Source organism: Macrosteles quadrilineatus, unplaced genomic scaffold (assembly GCF_028750875.1).
Source record: "Macrosteles quadrilineatus isolate MER2022 unplaced genomic scaffold, UCM_ALF_1.0 Scaffold_5__1_contigs__length_97177068, whole genome shotgun sequence".
Taxonomy (NCBI): Eukaryota; Metazoa; Arthropoda; class Insecta; order Hemiptera; family Cicadellidae; genus Macrosteles; species Macrosteles quadrilineatus.
The window spans coordinates 24,282,156-24,296,944 of NW_026542598.1; the positions used below are offsets into that span (position 1 = coordinate 24,282,156).

At 32.8% G+C, this 14,789-nt stretch overlaps 1 protein-coding gene across 1 annotated transcript in view; it reads left to right on the forward strand.

Moving 5' to 3' along the window:
* The first annotated feature begins 2,443 nt into the window (after positions 1 to 2,443).
* LOC128994241 (alpha-1,3-mannosyl-glycoprotein 4-beta-N-acetylglucosaminyltransferase B-like) overlaps positions 2,444 to 14,789 on the forward strand; it is a 109,203-nt gene continuing 96,857 nt past the window's right edge. The window contains exon 1 of the mRNA XM_054418644.1: positions 2,444 to 2,857. The gene's annotated coding sequence lies outside the window, so the exon portion shown is untranslated. The remainder of the gene's footprint in view (positions 2,858 to 14,789) is intronic.

Below are 14,789 nucleotides of genomic sequence, written 5' to 3' on the forward strand. Positions count from 1 at the left end.
AAATTCACGACCGTAGCGCTTGTCCCTGACCATCTCAAGTTTGAGTGAAAGTTGATGATTTCTATCATAAAAATTTCAAAAATTAAAATATCGTCATATTTCAATGTTTTATACACAAAAGAAGCACACCTCTATACAAACATAACGATTTTTCGGGTCTCAGGTAATTTTTTTTTTGAAGTTATACAAACTTAAAAAGATTTTATTGGCTTTTTTTCAATTTTTTGAGTTTTTTCATTTTTTTCTAGAAAGACCAAATATACCAAAAGCTCAGTGACCATTTTATTGTATAATGGTCATAAAAGTAAATTAGTTTATAGCAAAACATAGTCATAAAAATAATAATAACTATTTTTAATATTCATTTAAACCTCTTATGGTCGTGACAGGATTTTGTGTTTTTCCACTAAAGATGCTCTTTTTTTAAAAAAAATACCAAAGATATTGCGTTACCATGGACATTTTATTAAACTTCAAATGTTAATGAAATAAAAATAATAATAAAAGTTTTGAAAAAAGGGGAAAAAAATCTGCAAAGTGCTTTTCCTGAAAACGTACGTTTTTAAATTTTCACTCGTCTACCATCTACGATATGGAATATATCAGTTTGAGGGTCTGCGGCTATACTAACTTTGAACGTGTAATTAATTGATACTCTGCAGAAAAAAGCTCTGAAAATTACGCATGATGCTGACTGGTTGGAAAATTGTAGTATAGCTTCTTTAAAGATAATGAGCTTGAGCTACTTACTTTAATCGTCAGTCTTACCTAATGGAAACCATTGTTTTGGCCTAAACCAATGAATCTCAAGGGGCATGAAGAAGTGTGTATAGAGCCGGAGTGTATGTGTGCTATGCAACGAGAAAAAATATAATTAACTACAACCTCCCTGCTCATCGCCTTGGACTCTTCGAACATGCCTACCTATGCCGGGCCAAGATTCGTTCAACATTCTGCCAGGAGAACTGAAAGATGACAACCCTTGAACGCTTGTTGTACAAGGCGGGGATTGAAAGCTTGCCTCACCCGATGGTTCTACAAGATGCCATTCACAGAGTAGAAGAATTTATTGACTGGCAGAGTCATTGCATTTGACATTTATTTCACCTTATATTGTATAATATTTTATTGACACCATTCAAATCTCTAAAATTTCGAATAAATAGAACTCTGTCTCTGATACTTAAGGCTAATTGGCTGATAAATGTAAAAGGAATTATGTTCAATAATCCATGATTTTAAATACCGGTATACCGGTACCGTATTCGTTTCTAGGCTAATCTCAAATACCCCCGCCGCAGCAAACCTGCAGACTAAGCGAATTTCAACTTGTCTGATTACATTTTTACTAAAATATTTCCATAAATAAGACATATTATTCCATATTTAAATAACATTAGATTTAACAAGTGCTTAGGTTTGCTGCTACGGGGAAGGCAAAAAGTGTTTTTTGACCATATATCAATAGTATAGGATGAAATAAATAAATTTGCCAAATTTTATCAATATATACCCATAAACAAGTAAACTACAACCATTTTCATTTTCTCCATAAGAATAACATGGGAATTTTTAATTACACTATTTTTGAATTTTCTCCGTGACCGTTAGGCATACAACAGCGCTTCAATATACTAAATTATTTATTTTTTTAAGCTCTACAAAACGTTTTAGAAAGAAATCGCAACATTTTTTGTTTTTAGGTTCAAAAATGGGAAAAACCCATTTTCACCCCATAAAACCCCCCATAAACCCCCGTTCCCATGGTCCGATTATGCTGGATCACGAACTCGTTCAAATAAACGTAGGTTTACACGATTGTACCAAATTTCATCAAAATCGGATCATTTTTGCTCGAGTTATCGCGCTAACGGACACACATATATATATATAAATATATATATATATATATATATATATATATATATATATATATATATATATGAATTTGAACGGATGGTGTTTTTGGCCTCTAGGGACCTCAAAATGAAAAGTTAGATCGGTCTCGGGTCCAGGTCTTACCATGAGTACTACGGTAATAGCTTATTCCCTATATGGGAAATTCGCTAAAATGATACCAAAGAGATTGTAGATTCATAATAGAGCCATTTTTGTAGACTACATTTTAGGATAACTTTACTGAAAACTGTATCCTCTTCTCTTTCATTATTGGTTGCCAGTTCAAAACAGTATAATTGCCAAATAGGATATTTTAGTACTTCACTTATTTTAAACTATTTCGTATCGTATATCAAACGTGACATATTGGTTATACTATAAAACCAATGGTCATGACACTACTGTCTATTTTGTACTTTATGTATCTCTTCACTCAACTACATCACGTGGACAGAGCAAGTGGACCAGCTGATTAGCAGTAGAACAAGTTTATTTTGGTTTTGGTAAAGGGTAAAGCGCTTTCAAGCTTTGAGGGGTTCGTTCGTTGACGTTGGGATCGGATACGGTTGTCTTGTCTGTCGAGTGTTCTGAGATTTGTTGACATTGTAAATCCAAGTAAAGTAATGTTTATGGTATTTTTGACAGTGAGCCAAGCACCATGATGGTGTTGTAGTTTAGTCGAGGTCGAAGTTGTGGGTCGTTTCAATTAGGGGATGCAAACTATTTCAGTGAACTTGTCAAGTGTTTGATATAGGACCGCCCCATATTATGATCATGCCTTGTCTTTGAAAATATTTGCTCGTTGTCAAAAACGTCTTAAATTTGTATACACTTACAATTATTATTTTTGTACGCCAGAGTAAAGGGGTGAATATCATGGAATGATGTAGGGTGTAATGCACGGAGAACACATGATTCTAAGCCGGCAGATTTCAATCAACAGTTTTATCGACACATGGTAAGTTATTTATTTTAGTTTAGTCATAATTGGACTGAGGGCTTACCTAAAAATAACAAATTCAAGAATGGCACGAAATGGTAACCTATAAGTAAGTTACCTCTTGTAGCCTAAGTTGTATTTAAGAGCAAAAACTAAAGTACTACACATAAAATGGCTCTAACATGTTTTAGGTGATAGCACAGAAAACGTACTACTATAACCCAGAATGCCAACCGCATGGTAAAAAGCATTAAGTGTTTTGAGAGAGCTTTGCCTGTCAATCGTAGGCAGCGCCACCAGCGTTGCTATGCTGAGTGCATGGCAACGCTGGTGGCGCTGCCTACGGATTGACAGGCAAAGCTCTCTCAAAACGCTTAATGCTTTTTACCATGCGGTTGGCATTCTGGGTTACAGTAGTACGTTTTCTGTGGTGATAGGTACTCCCAGAATAAGTTACCGTAATTCTATCATAATACATTAGCCTACTTCTTTCCTTGTAAGTAAACATAAGTTGGAGCTTACCTTATCAAAAGAGGTCTCCAAGGCAGAGCATATTTTAAGGGATTTCCACTGGGCGAGTGGCGCCGGACTTACAGGGGGGTCTGGAGGGAATACCCCCATTAATAAGGGGTCCGAGGGTTCCCCCTGGAATTTTTTGTATTATATTTGCTTGCAAATAGTCCATTTCATCTCACTTCACAACCTCTTGGGGCAAAATCATACCTCAATACCCTACTCTAAAATATTTACATAATGTTACTTTTTAAATTCCGATAAATTTAAAATGTGGATCATTAAAAAAAAATATCCCGGCAACACCCATAGTCACTGGGCGACAAAATCTCAGGACTGGGTGACACTTGTGTCGCCCAGTTAACATGTTATTTTATGCCCTGCTCCAAGGCCTCAGATGTAACTTAACACCTCAACTTAAGTCGTTTGAGCTATAGAACCTGCTTGCTTAGTGTCAGACTAAATGTGCTTAAAAACTGCCCTTTTAGGAAAAAAATCTTTTTCTGATGATGTCACTTTTACTTCAGTAGGCTAAACACTGGCGTTAAATAATCATAGCCTACTAATTCCACATAAGTTACAATTGTTGTTTGGTGTTAGAATGATGGTGATCAACGCAAAATCTTGTTTTCTTCTTCTTATTCACTGACAACCTACCTCTACGAACGTTCACTGAAATTGTGTTGTCCTCATAGGTGAATAGGCTACTTGCCAAGTTACCAAGTAGGCCTCTAGTACAGTAGTCGCATCCAGTCTGGGCGCACCGCTGCGCTATGGTGGCGGGGTGAAGGGGGGTTGTTTAGTGCTCATTTCCAAAACCATCTGGCCCACACGGCTCTGGAGTTGTTCAGCTGTCTTCGTGGCTAGGCTTGGTGGATAGTTGGGTGAAATGTATACAGGACGGCTAGTAGAGACGGAACCGCATGCACATACTGCTTGCGCCTACTGTACTTGTCTGTTTCATATTTTAAGCACTGTTTACTGCTGTTCTTCTCCTCTGCGGTCATCAAGGTTGGGGAGGCTTCAACTTAATTTATTCCTTTTATTCATTTTCTTGTTTATCTTGTTTATGCATTTCTGGTTAAAATACTGTCTTATTATATGTGTGTTCATCCAGGAGCTCTTTTAAATTGTAATAAGGGTGTGCAGTTTTTCAGTTGAGTAGAGAATTTTCTTGTGTTTTGAAAATTTTTAAGCCAGTTTCGTCGTAGGTTCTATAATTTTATCCCTCTATATGTTGGGGTTCTTGCAGTTTGTTCTAGTTTAAATGCCGTGATAGATTTAGTATGACTGGTATTCAACATACAACTATATGCAACATGTCGGCTGATGTCAGGTACCTACTCGCTTTTTTCACTCCTTGTTTTGATCAGGGATTGCAAGTCAGCTATGCTATATCCGTATTGGTAAATACTAAAATTTGTCGTAAATAAATACCACCGCCACAGGAAACATGCAGACTAAGCAAACTTCGATTTGTCAGGATTAGATTTTGACTAAAATAACTCCTTGAACATGTCAGATTTTTTCCCCATTTAAATTAGGTTTAATGAATAGGCCTACTTAGATTTGCTTGTTACAAGGAAGGGTAAAATATTTTTCATCACACTTTGATGTTTTTAGCCGTTTTACAAACTTTTATTGGGGGCCAAAAGCTACGTATTGCTGTCCATGCCAGCTGCCATCGTCAATTGGGGACCGAGCAGATTTTTACATCCCTAGAGCCGAAAACTAGCTGTTTGTTTATTTACTTATTTAAAACATTAACTTGCATTTGATCATTACCGCAGCCTAAGCAACTATTTATTGTTATTTTTGCTGATTCCTCAAAATATTTCACATAACCTTAAAATTGTAGTTAGTGTGAATTAATATTGTAGGGAATAGTGGCAATAGGGTAAAGTATAGTGTGGTGAAAAATAGCGTTCGTACCACGTGCTGAAATAGTTTTGCAGCTCTTGATCGTTTCAAGTTCTCGACTTCATCTTGAAGTTAAAAAACAATCTCGAGCCGGCAAAACTTCATTTTCGGCCCTGGGCACGAAATATTCTATTTCCTACAGTTGCCTGACAAAGTGGGTCCTTGCACTGATTATATTGCACGCAAAGTACCTAATTGCTGCATTTACGTACTTTTTCCGCACTTACTTTTTTGCCACACTCCAGTATTCCAACCAAACAACACAGAAGAGTGTACTTTTACTCGGCTCGTAATACATGTACACTCGGAAATAAGTTGGCAACACAAAGATACTACGAGTACGATCAGCTGGGGTAGGTAGGCCTAGCGTTTCCCATTATGCTCAACGCTTGGATTTAACCTAACCTAAAAACATGTCTTATAGTGTTTTGATTAACAGTAAACAAAATATAATGTGTAACGCGAGCGAAAATTGCCTTTGCTGCACTCGAGAAAATCCACACACGCCTGCGGCTTGTGCGTTTCAAATATTTATCTCATGTGCAGCAAAGTGCCACTTTCCACACTAGTTACACAAATAACTATTTTTTTATCATATGTTAATAGTACAGCATGAAATAAATAAATTTGCCAAATTTGATAATAAACATAGGCCTATCCATAAATAAGCAAACCAACAATTTTTATTTTCTCCATAAGAATAGCCTAACATGGGAATAAAGCACATATCTTTGGAATTTTCTCCATAGCCTATAATTCAATTGTACACTAATGCTTCGGTGTACAAAATTGTGTGTTTTTTTTGCTCTGGTTGCAATACAAGTTGGGCATTTTTATGTTTTGAAAGTAAAAATATGAAATTTTTTTGAATATTTCAAAACCCCATAAAACACTGTTTTCATGACCCGATATTGTTGGTTCGCGAACTCATTTGAGTTTATGCCACCCTATACATTCATGCCAAATGAAGACTCTATCGAATAGTGTCTTGACCTCTAAGAGACGATCAAGATGAAAAAGTAAATCGGTCCAGGGTCTAGATCCTGCTATAGAACCTACCTGCTATAGAACCTACGGTACCTAACAGATACATCTCTATAGGATTTTTTTTTTTAATATACCTGTGGAAAAGAATCCAACTCAGCACAACAATAAATAAACTGATTACAGTGACAGAAACCTTGACCACATTGCTGGGCTGCACTGTGGACAAGTTTACTGATTAAAGAGGAAGGTTGTGTTGTGGTATAAGGCAATTACAAAAATATTCAACAATAAAAAAATGAAAACCCAACCAAAGTTGTATGTTTATCAATTTGTTTGGAATTAAATGATGAGCAGGTATCAAAAGATGAAAGGTAATACAGTTTTAATAGAAGGAATTGATTGATACCGAAAATTAAAAAAAGTTACGGAGAATTTTCTAAATGTCCGTCTGGTTATTTTTGAACTTCGCAAGGGTATTTTTTAAATATCATGGCAGTCAAATAAAGGAATTGGATTATGGCTGTTAATAATAACTAAAGCTCAAAACATCTGTTTTCATTAGAAAAATCATCTTAAAAAATGTAACACTTAAAACCCAAGTATTTTTTTTTCATGTCCGGGAAATTTTGCTCCAGAACTAAGTGTCGCGACGCCATAAGTAAAGGTCAGCAAATCGGGTAATTTTTTTCTTTCTTTTTTGAAAAGTTATTTCTGCTTATAAAGTAATCAAAGCAGGTATTTTCTTAATCCCAGATAAATGGGCTATTCAATTAAATGGTTTTAAGTCATAAATCATAAACTTACTGGGTTTGCTGTAGACATGGAAGTTTGGACGACTTTTTTTTACTAAAAAATTTCAGTGAAAGATAAGTATTTTTAATTTTTTGTAGAACCATAGTATGCACTATTAAATATTTTTTTTAAGTAGAGTATTTATCTGGGAATAGAAAATTATGATAAACATTATCATTTAAAGATAAAATTAATATGAAAAAAAAATAAAATATGAAAAGTGGAAAGTTTGTTCAAAGTAGCCCCCATGTTCAAAGGTCGACAGAAACTCTGTTAACTTGAATAATGTTGTTTATTTGCTAGATTTAGTTTATATTATAGCAAAATATGACATACATAATTCAAATATAGGCAGATATTTTTAATTTTAATCATATAATTAATAGACTCTTATTTAATGATACATTTAGGTTAGTACGTACACGCTGTATGCGCCAAAATGCTTGGAAACAGTGAACCATAGTCAAGTATTTTGATCATAACTGCTGATCCCATTATCATCCCATTTTGAAATTTGTATAATGTATTTACTAGATTACATTCTTTAACATATGTAATTTTCAAATTTTTCAAAAAACACTATCTTAATTTTTTTTTTCAAAAACATATTTTGAAATTTAAAAAAAAATTTAATTTTTACCAAAGTAGGTTGAGTTTGGTATCAGATTAAAGGCATTTGAATCCTCTTTAAAATGAGCTATTGTACAACTTGATAGGACCAATAGAACTCATCCTAGACAACATTTTAGATTTGTGCGCACGGTAAAAAACGCCAATTTTTACCATTTTCAAATATTTATATCATAAAAACTATAAAAGATAGATTTTTTTAAAAAGCATATTTGGATTCAGGACTCAAAATACTACAAGTATTCAAAATTTCATAAAAATCCAAGATGGTCAGGTTGAGAGCCTAGTTGATTTGATATGGAATGACCCACCACCAAAAAGGCCTCCTCCAAAAATAAAATAAAAGGTATCTTATTAAAATTCATGTTTCTAGCCCTCGAGATGTTGGACATAAGTAACTCCCGTCAGAGCTTAACACCATGTAATGAATTGACATAGTTTGTTGAGCTGTGATGGGAATTAAGTAATTTAGTCTTAAATTAAAGTATCTAGTCTAAGTCTCTTAATACGCTGAAAGAAAGTGACAAAAATTCCCCATGAAGAAAAAATTATGAAATAAAATACCTGATAAAAAAATAACAAAAATAAACTTTACAATGGTATTTGAAGCAATATTTAGGGAATGTGCAAGTCTTTGATAAATATTCTGTATTCAGTAGGCTAGGAAATAAATCTGGTAACAAACTTGTTTGGAATCGAACGAGCAACCTTCAGAATCAATGGCGAGCACTACAACCATGGCTATCTACCCCTATTTCAATCATTTACCTCTAGAAGAAGAATGTGCTGATAATGTATTATTATTATTCCTTATATGTACCACTATACTGTAGAAATTAGGCTGCATATTTTTGTAGGGTATAATTGTCATGTCTATTCGGCCTACCGGTACTTGTTGAATTTTTTGAAACAGTATTACAGGGAAAACCAATAAAATTTTTTTTTAGTTTGGTTGCCAACTTACTTTTTTATGTGATGAGTGGATAAAAGGTAATGAATGTTTAGTTCTCTTACAATTCTGCAATGCATTGATTAGGCTAGGCCTACATTATCATTCTATAAAATAAAATTTTAGTATATTTCCAATGAAACCCTTTTCAGGAAAAAGGGTACTTTCCAGTTAAAGGGAACATTCATTATTATCGATGATTTTTTTCGATATATCGATTTTTTTTCCTTTACGATACATTACAAATTGACAGCTGATATTTAGGCTAAAATATAGTCTATTATATGGAAAGAAATGAATCTGTTCTAAGCTAACCTAACATAACCAATCAAACTTGCTGTACCATTTACAAATTCCGTTTGATAACAGAAAAGGCGAGTGGGGAATATTAAATGGAGTTTTTAAATGTTACAGCAAGTTTGGTTAGTTTTGTTCGGTTAGTTTAGAACAGTTTTATTTCAATATTTTTTTAAATTTTGATTGTCGATTCTGAACAATATTTATTTATCATAGTTGTCAGCTGATATGTTTTAATTTGATAATAATGAATGTTCCCTTTAACAGGAAAGTACCGGAAAAAGCCTACTTGTACATCAAACACTAAACTCACTAAACAGGTGATATTTATAGAAACTCCATTAGTGGCAGATATGCCTAGCTTTGAGTATGTGTCCCTGCAGTATATTTCTAGTGAAGGTATATTTCTATTTACAAATCTGTTTGTGACATAGTTAGATGATAGCTGCCAAGCAGTTGTTGTGGAGGGGGGAGGGTTAACAGCTGGTTAACAAAGATGCAACAGACCCCTTCTCTCAAGAACACTTATTTCAGCCCTTACTCTTACAAACAGAATGTTTAGCTTGTTAGCTACAGTAGTTTAAAATCTGTCATTTTGTTTGCAATGTAAAACCACGGTAAATCTGTTTCTATGTTAAGTGATTTTACTAAAATACTTTTTAACCTTTTGTACCCTACTTCATGTAGGCCTACTATTTTATAAAATATTTAAAAAATGTTAAATTTGAGGAGGAGCTTTGAGTATTTAACACTGGTAGTTTCTTCGGATGTTCCAGGTTTAGCTTTGAAGACTAATACATTTATTATTAGATGTGAAGATTCCAAAGTTTTAAGACTAAGTAAGTAGGGACTCCTGTTATTTTCTGGAACCTCTTGTATTTTTAATTTGCCATACTAATTAAAATTCCACTTTATTAATCTATTCCATTTTGTTTGGCCCTCTGAGCTTTTGTCTCTTTTCAAATTTCTGTTCTAAAACTAAGCTACTTAATTTGTTATTTTGGTAAGTTATAGGTCCTTTTTTAGCACTTCATATCAAATATTTTTAATTTTAATGTTAAAAATTGTACTGTTATGTATTAAAAATCTGTATTTGGGAAGCAACCTTATCTGCCCATTAAATTTATGGCATATTTTCTATCCAGACATTATATTGATCGTAAATAATATGGTCAGCTTTAGGAGGTAATTCAAGCTGTACTATGAAGTAAAAATATCCTTACTATTATTGGTAAACTGTCTGAATAAAATATTTTCCACTTAAAAGATAAATAAAGATAAATGGATAAACTTTTATAGTTTTCAAATAATTATTGTTAAATCCTTTTTGTGGGATAAATTTACGTGGAAAATACCATGATGAACGATGTAAAATACCTCAAGTGACATAATTTCCCTTGTCTCTGCCCACTATCAAAGGGACCCTCAAGCATTCAGATTGTTTCTGTTAAAAGCTTTTCTAAAACATCTTTCAGCACTTTGTATGTTCTATGCACTGTCTCTGTTGTGCTAATTTTGTCACGTTAATTGTGTTTTGCTTGCATAGCTCAACAATTATTTTTTTAAGTGTAAAAATGTTAAAGATGTATGATAATTATTTAAATATGTCCATTTTATCTATTGGAATTTATAACAACGTTGGAAACTGTCTATGGTTTATTATAAAAGCCATAAAATTCAAAATATAAGTAGCCTAGGTCATTGTATTAAGTAAAATCTTTTTTCATATTTTTGGAAAATATCTGGTCTTAGAAGTAAACAATAAAACCTGGAGAAATTGTTTTTGGAGTGCCTTAAAGTATGATTATAATTATAGGCCTATCAATGAAGCAATCAGATGTAAATAACATCCATACACACAGTCACATACACATACACTTGCCTTACAAAAAAATCTTTAAAAATTCATTGTTTATTCAAAAATACCATTTCTGAAAAAAAAAAAAATATTTGTCAAAATCAATACATTTGCTTTATAATAAGGAAGAACAAGTAAACAATGTTTATTCAGAGGGAGACTCTGGATTTTCTTGTCTAGAGCAAAATAACTGGCAGTTATTTGGTGTGTATTCAACTTTGTTATTTTACTGCCTAGTCATTTTAATAAGTGAAGGAAACTCTATTAAATTTTAATTTTACTCAATTTAATTTAACAGTGTGGCTAGAGACAGGAAGATTGAATGTGTGAGAGCAAGTAGCAGGTGCTAAGCAGTAAAACAATAGTAGTGATATTACATGAGGCACAAAGGACAGCTCTAATTGCCTCCATTCATTGTTTCCATCTAGATCCTTAGCTAATTAGGTGTCTGATGTAGTACATGTGTAATAAGATTGATACTTTTACACATGCTTTTACATAATAATCTTGTTTATTTTATCAGCTTATTTCTACGTGGGTAATAGCTATTTACCTTACAAGAGTAGTAAGAGCGTTTTTACATCACGCAGGTGAATGATGTGCAACGAGCGGAAGTGAGTTGCATAATTTACCGAAGTGATGTAAACACGCTCTTGCGTAACGTGTAACGTACAAGATTTTACCTGACCCGACAATATACAGGAGGTTACGAACAATATTTTTCATTATCCATTTCACTCATCTTCTAACAGTAACGTTCATTTACAAACAAAAGCTAGGTTAGGAAAATTCTTCAAAACATAACAATAAAATTCAAGCGCACAGCTGATTTCTAGCGTTGAACGTCGTTGGCTCCATAGAGGTATATTTTTTTAGTTAAGCACTCAATGTTATTTAAATGGGTTTCATTACATCACCGAGTGAGTTTTTTTCAACTTTACATCACTCGAGAAGTAACGAAGTTATATACATCACGCTTGGGATAGGGAAGTTTAACATGGCGGGTTAGGTAAAATACCTTTAAGGACTGCATATTCAATTTGTTAAACTTATTCTTTATTATAGGTTAATGATATGAGACATTCAACTTGGTTTTAAATATACAGTCAGTATTTATTCAATAAGAATTTTAAGGTTTTATGATAAAATAATGAAAATTGCAGTTCGGGTCACACTTTTCAAAAGCCTACAATGAAATCAAAATTTGTGTACGGTATATTTGATAACGATTGTATCTAATAAACTAGCTATCTAGATCTGAATGAATTTTTCTTTATTGTGTTATCAATTCAAAAAAGAAAAAAAGTTATCTTCGTATTTGTCAACTATAGTTGTCTTATGAGTAGAAAAGTAATTAAATTTTCTGCCTTAAATAATAACTTTGATTTTATACTTACATTTTTACTTTTTTAATGTTAATGACAATTAGGGGAAACCAGTCAAGAAATTGGATTTTGTGTTTTAAAACCCCCTCTCTGTGGTGATAACTCCTGTGGTCTCAGACCAAGATCTTACCACAAAGACCATAAAATAGTTTCTTCTTCTTCATCCCAAGTTAACTGGCTAAAAATACAAAGTTTAAAATATCCACAGTTAGGGATAATGTAGGTTTCTCTAAAATTGTATAGCAAACTTTATTTATCCATGTGAATACAAACATCAATTTGGCAGAAATATAAAATTTAACTATTATAATGAAAGAATAAATAACCTCTTTCAAAGCTTAAAAATATCCAATATACTATGTATGGGAGCTATGAAATCTGACTATCTAAACACTTATTTATTCTGTGTTTACTATCAACTCTGTTCAAAATAAAATGTCGGTGAATAAAATATTTGTTCCACAATAAAATAGTTAAAACGATACAGAACGTGAGTTATATACAATATGTGTTAGAGGAGAGCGAGTATATTTTAAGATAGAGCATGCGGAATATTACAAATATTTTACCTTCCAAAGAGCGCGACTGCTTGTTTCTCAACATATTCTGTTGGCATCTACAACAATATTTTTTACAACTGTTTTGCTAACTTTATATTATTGTTCAAATTAATTTAAGGATATAGGCTATAACTTGGTAATTTTAATGGCAACTCATTATTAGTTCTGAACAAATGTTACCAAAGATGGTTTGAAATGTAATCTGGTTTCTCTCACAATAATCTTTATAAGAAAAAATATTTTGTCTGGAAAAGTTTTTTGCAGCATTTTTAAACCACTGTAGAAAAAACAAGAGTTGTCAATTTATAATGTCTTAGTAGCTTTTTATTACACAACATAAACGAATAAACAATCAAATAATTACTTTTTCGATGAATTTTTAGTCATAGAGCGAGAAAACATATTTCCTCATATTAATCCAATTAGAGTTTTTTTTCATAACTTTTTGTAGAACTCAGATGATCTTTTTAGGTTCACGATTTGAACACAAAAATTGTATTGTTCCAGTAAACACTTCAGTGTGTTCATTCTGATAAACATTTAGCATCCAGTCGGGGAATTTCAGACAGTCAACTCTCCAGCTTAGTTACATATGAATAAACTGAATACAGTATGAGGTAACACCCTGTATGTTACATATTCAAGTGATCCACCAATGCGGGGATTATAGAGTAAATTTAATCCACCGTGGTTTATTAAAGGTTAATAATACAGTTGTGTGATACTTGATAACTTGTTGGTGGGATTTATTTGGATTAATGTTAAAAACTTAAAACATTCCCTTAAAACTGTCACATTATTTCCTGTTTAAATACTGTAACATAAATTTTAATGAGCACCTAAGTTTGCTGCTACAGGGAAAGAAAAAGGTGTGTTTTAATTGAAATTTGATTGTATGAAATAAACAAATTTGTCAAATTCAATCCAAATCTATCCACAAACAAGCAAACTACAACGGGTTTCTTTTTATTCATAAGAATAACATAGTAATTTTAATTTACACTTTTTTGGAATTTTCTACTTAACCGTTAGGCATACAACAATGCTTCAATTTACATGTTATATAGTATTTAGTCCTATTAATCCATCGTTAATTCTTTTGTATGAAAATACGTCGAATAATAATTACTAGTGCACCTGTTGCTCGCATTCGAGCAATTGCAAAGTATTACAGGCGTTATTTAAAAACTAATAACAGTCATAATTTCCGATGATTTAAAAGAGTCAACTCAAAGATAATGTGTAATCAATCACTCCACTACAGTTATCGAAACTGAAAACGAACTCACACTGAAAACGAACGCTATTGTGTGTATCATGTGGTTACTATGAACAGCTGTAATCAATACAAATTATTCGTTTGTTTAAGTAAACAAAATCTTTCCTTCATAAGAAATACATTGGGATTTTTAAGGTCTGTAGAGCAAAGCCCAAGGACTTTTATTACATGAATTGGTGAAAGGGGGCGTCTACACAAAATAATACTTAATTTTGACACATCGTTTGTAAAAATCCATCCATTATTAACGGAGGAGTAGTGTTTCGTAGAAATCGCCTTCACGTATGGGGTTCATCACGTATTTAAGGATTATTATAATAAAAAAGGCATAGTTCTTGTTTTTTATCGTGCAGCTAGAGATAATCTCTAAGGTAAGAAAACTCGTGGGTTTTCTAATAAAACGTATATTTATTCAGTGGTTATTTCATACAAAATAAAATTTGAACCTAAAACGGTAAACATATTGAATGGTAGCAGCCCTATTAATATACCGTTTATAATATTGCATTAAAATATACACGTCGAATAATATACTTAAAATCAATAGTTCTCGTTTTTATCGCTCTGTTAGCCTAATAAACTGTAAGTTACACAAGTTGTCCAATAAGCCGCCAGCTTATGTCTGGACACAGCTGTTTTCTACAATTATTACGTTTGTTCAGCACTTCTGTGTCCACAACTGGGCCCATCGTCAAGAAGTGGTGTTATAGTGCCAGATGTTAGCAGTTTATAAAAAAATCCAAGCGTTGGTAAAATGTTATATTTATTCTGCTGAACAGC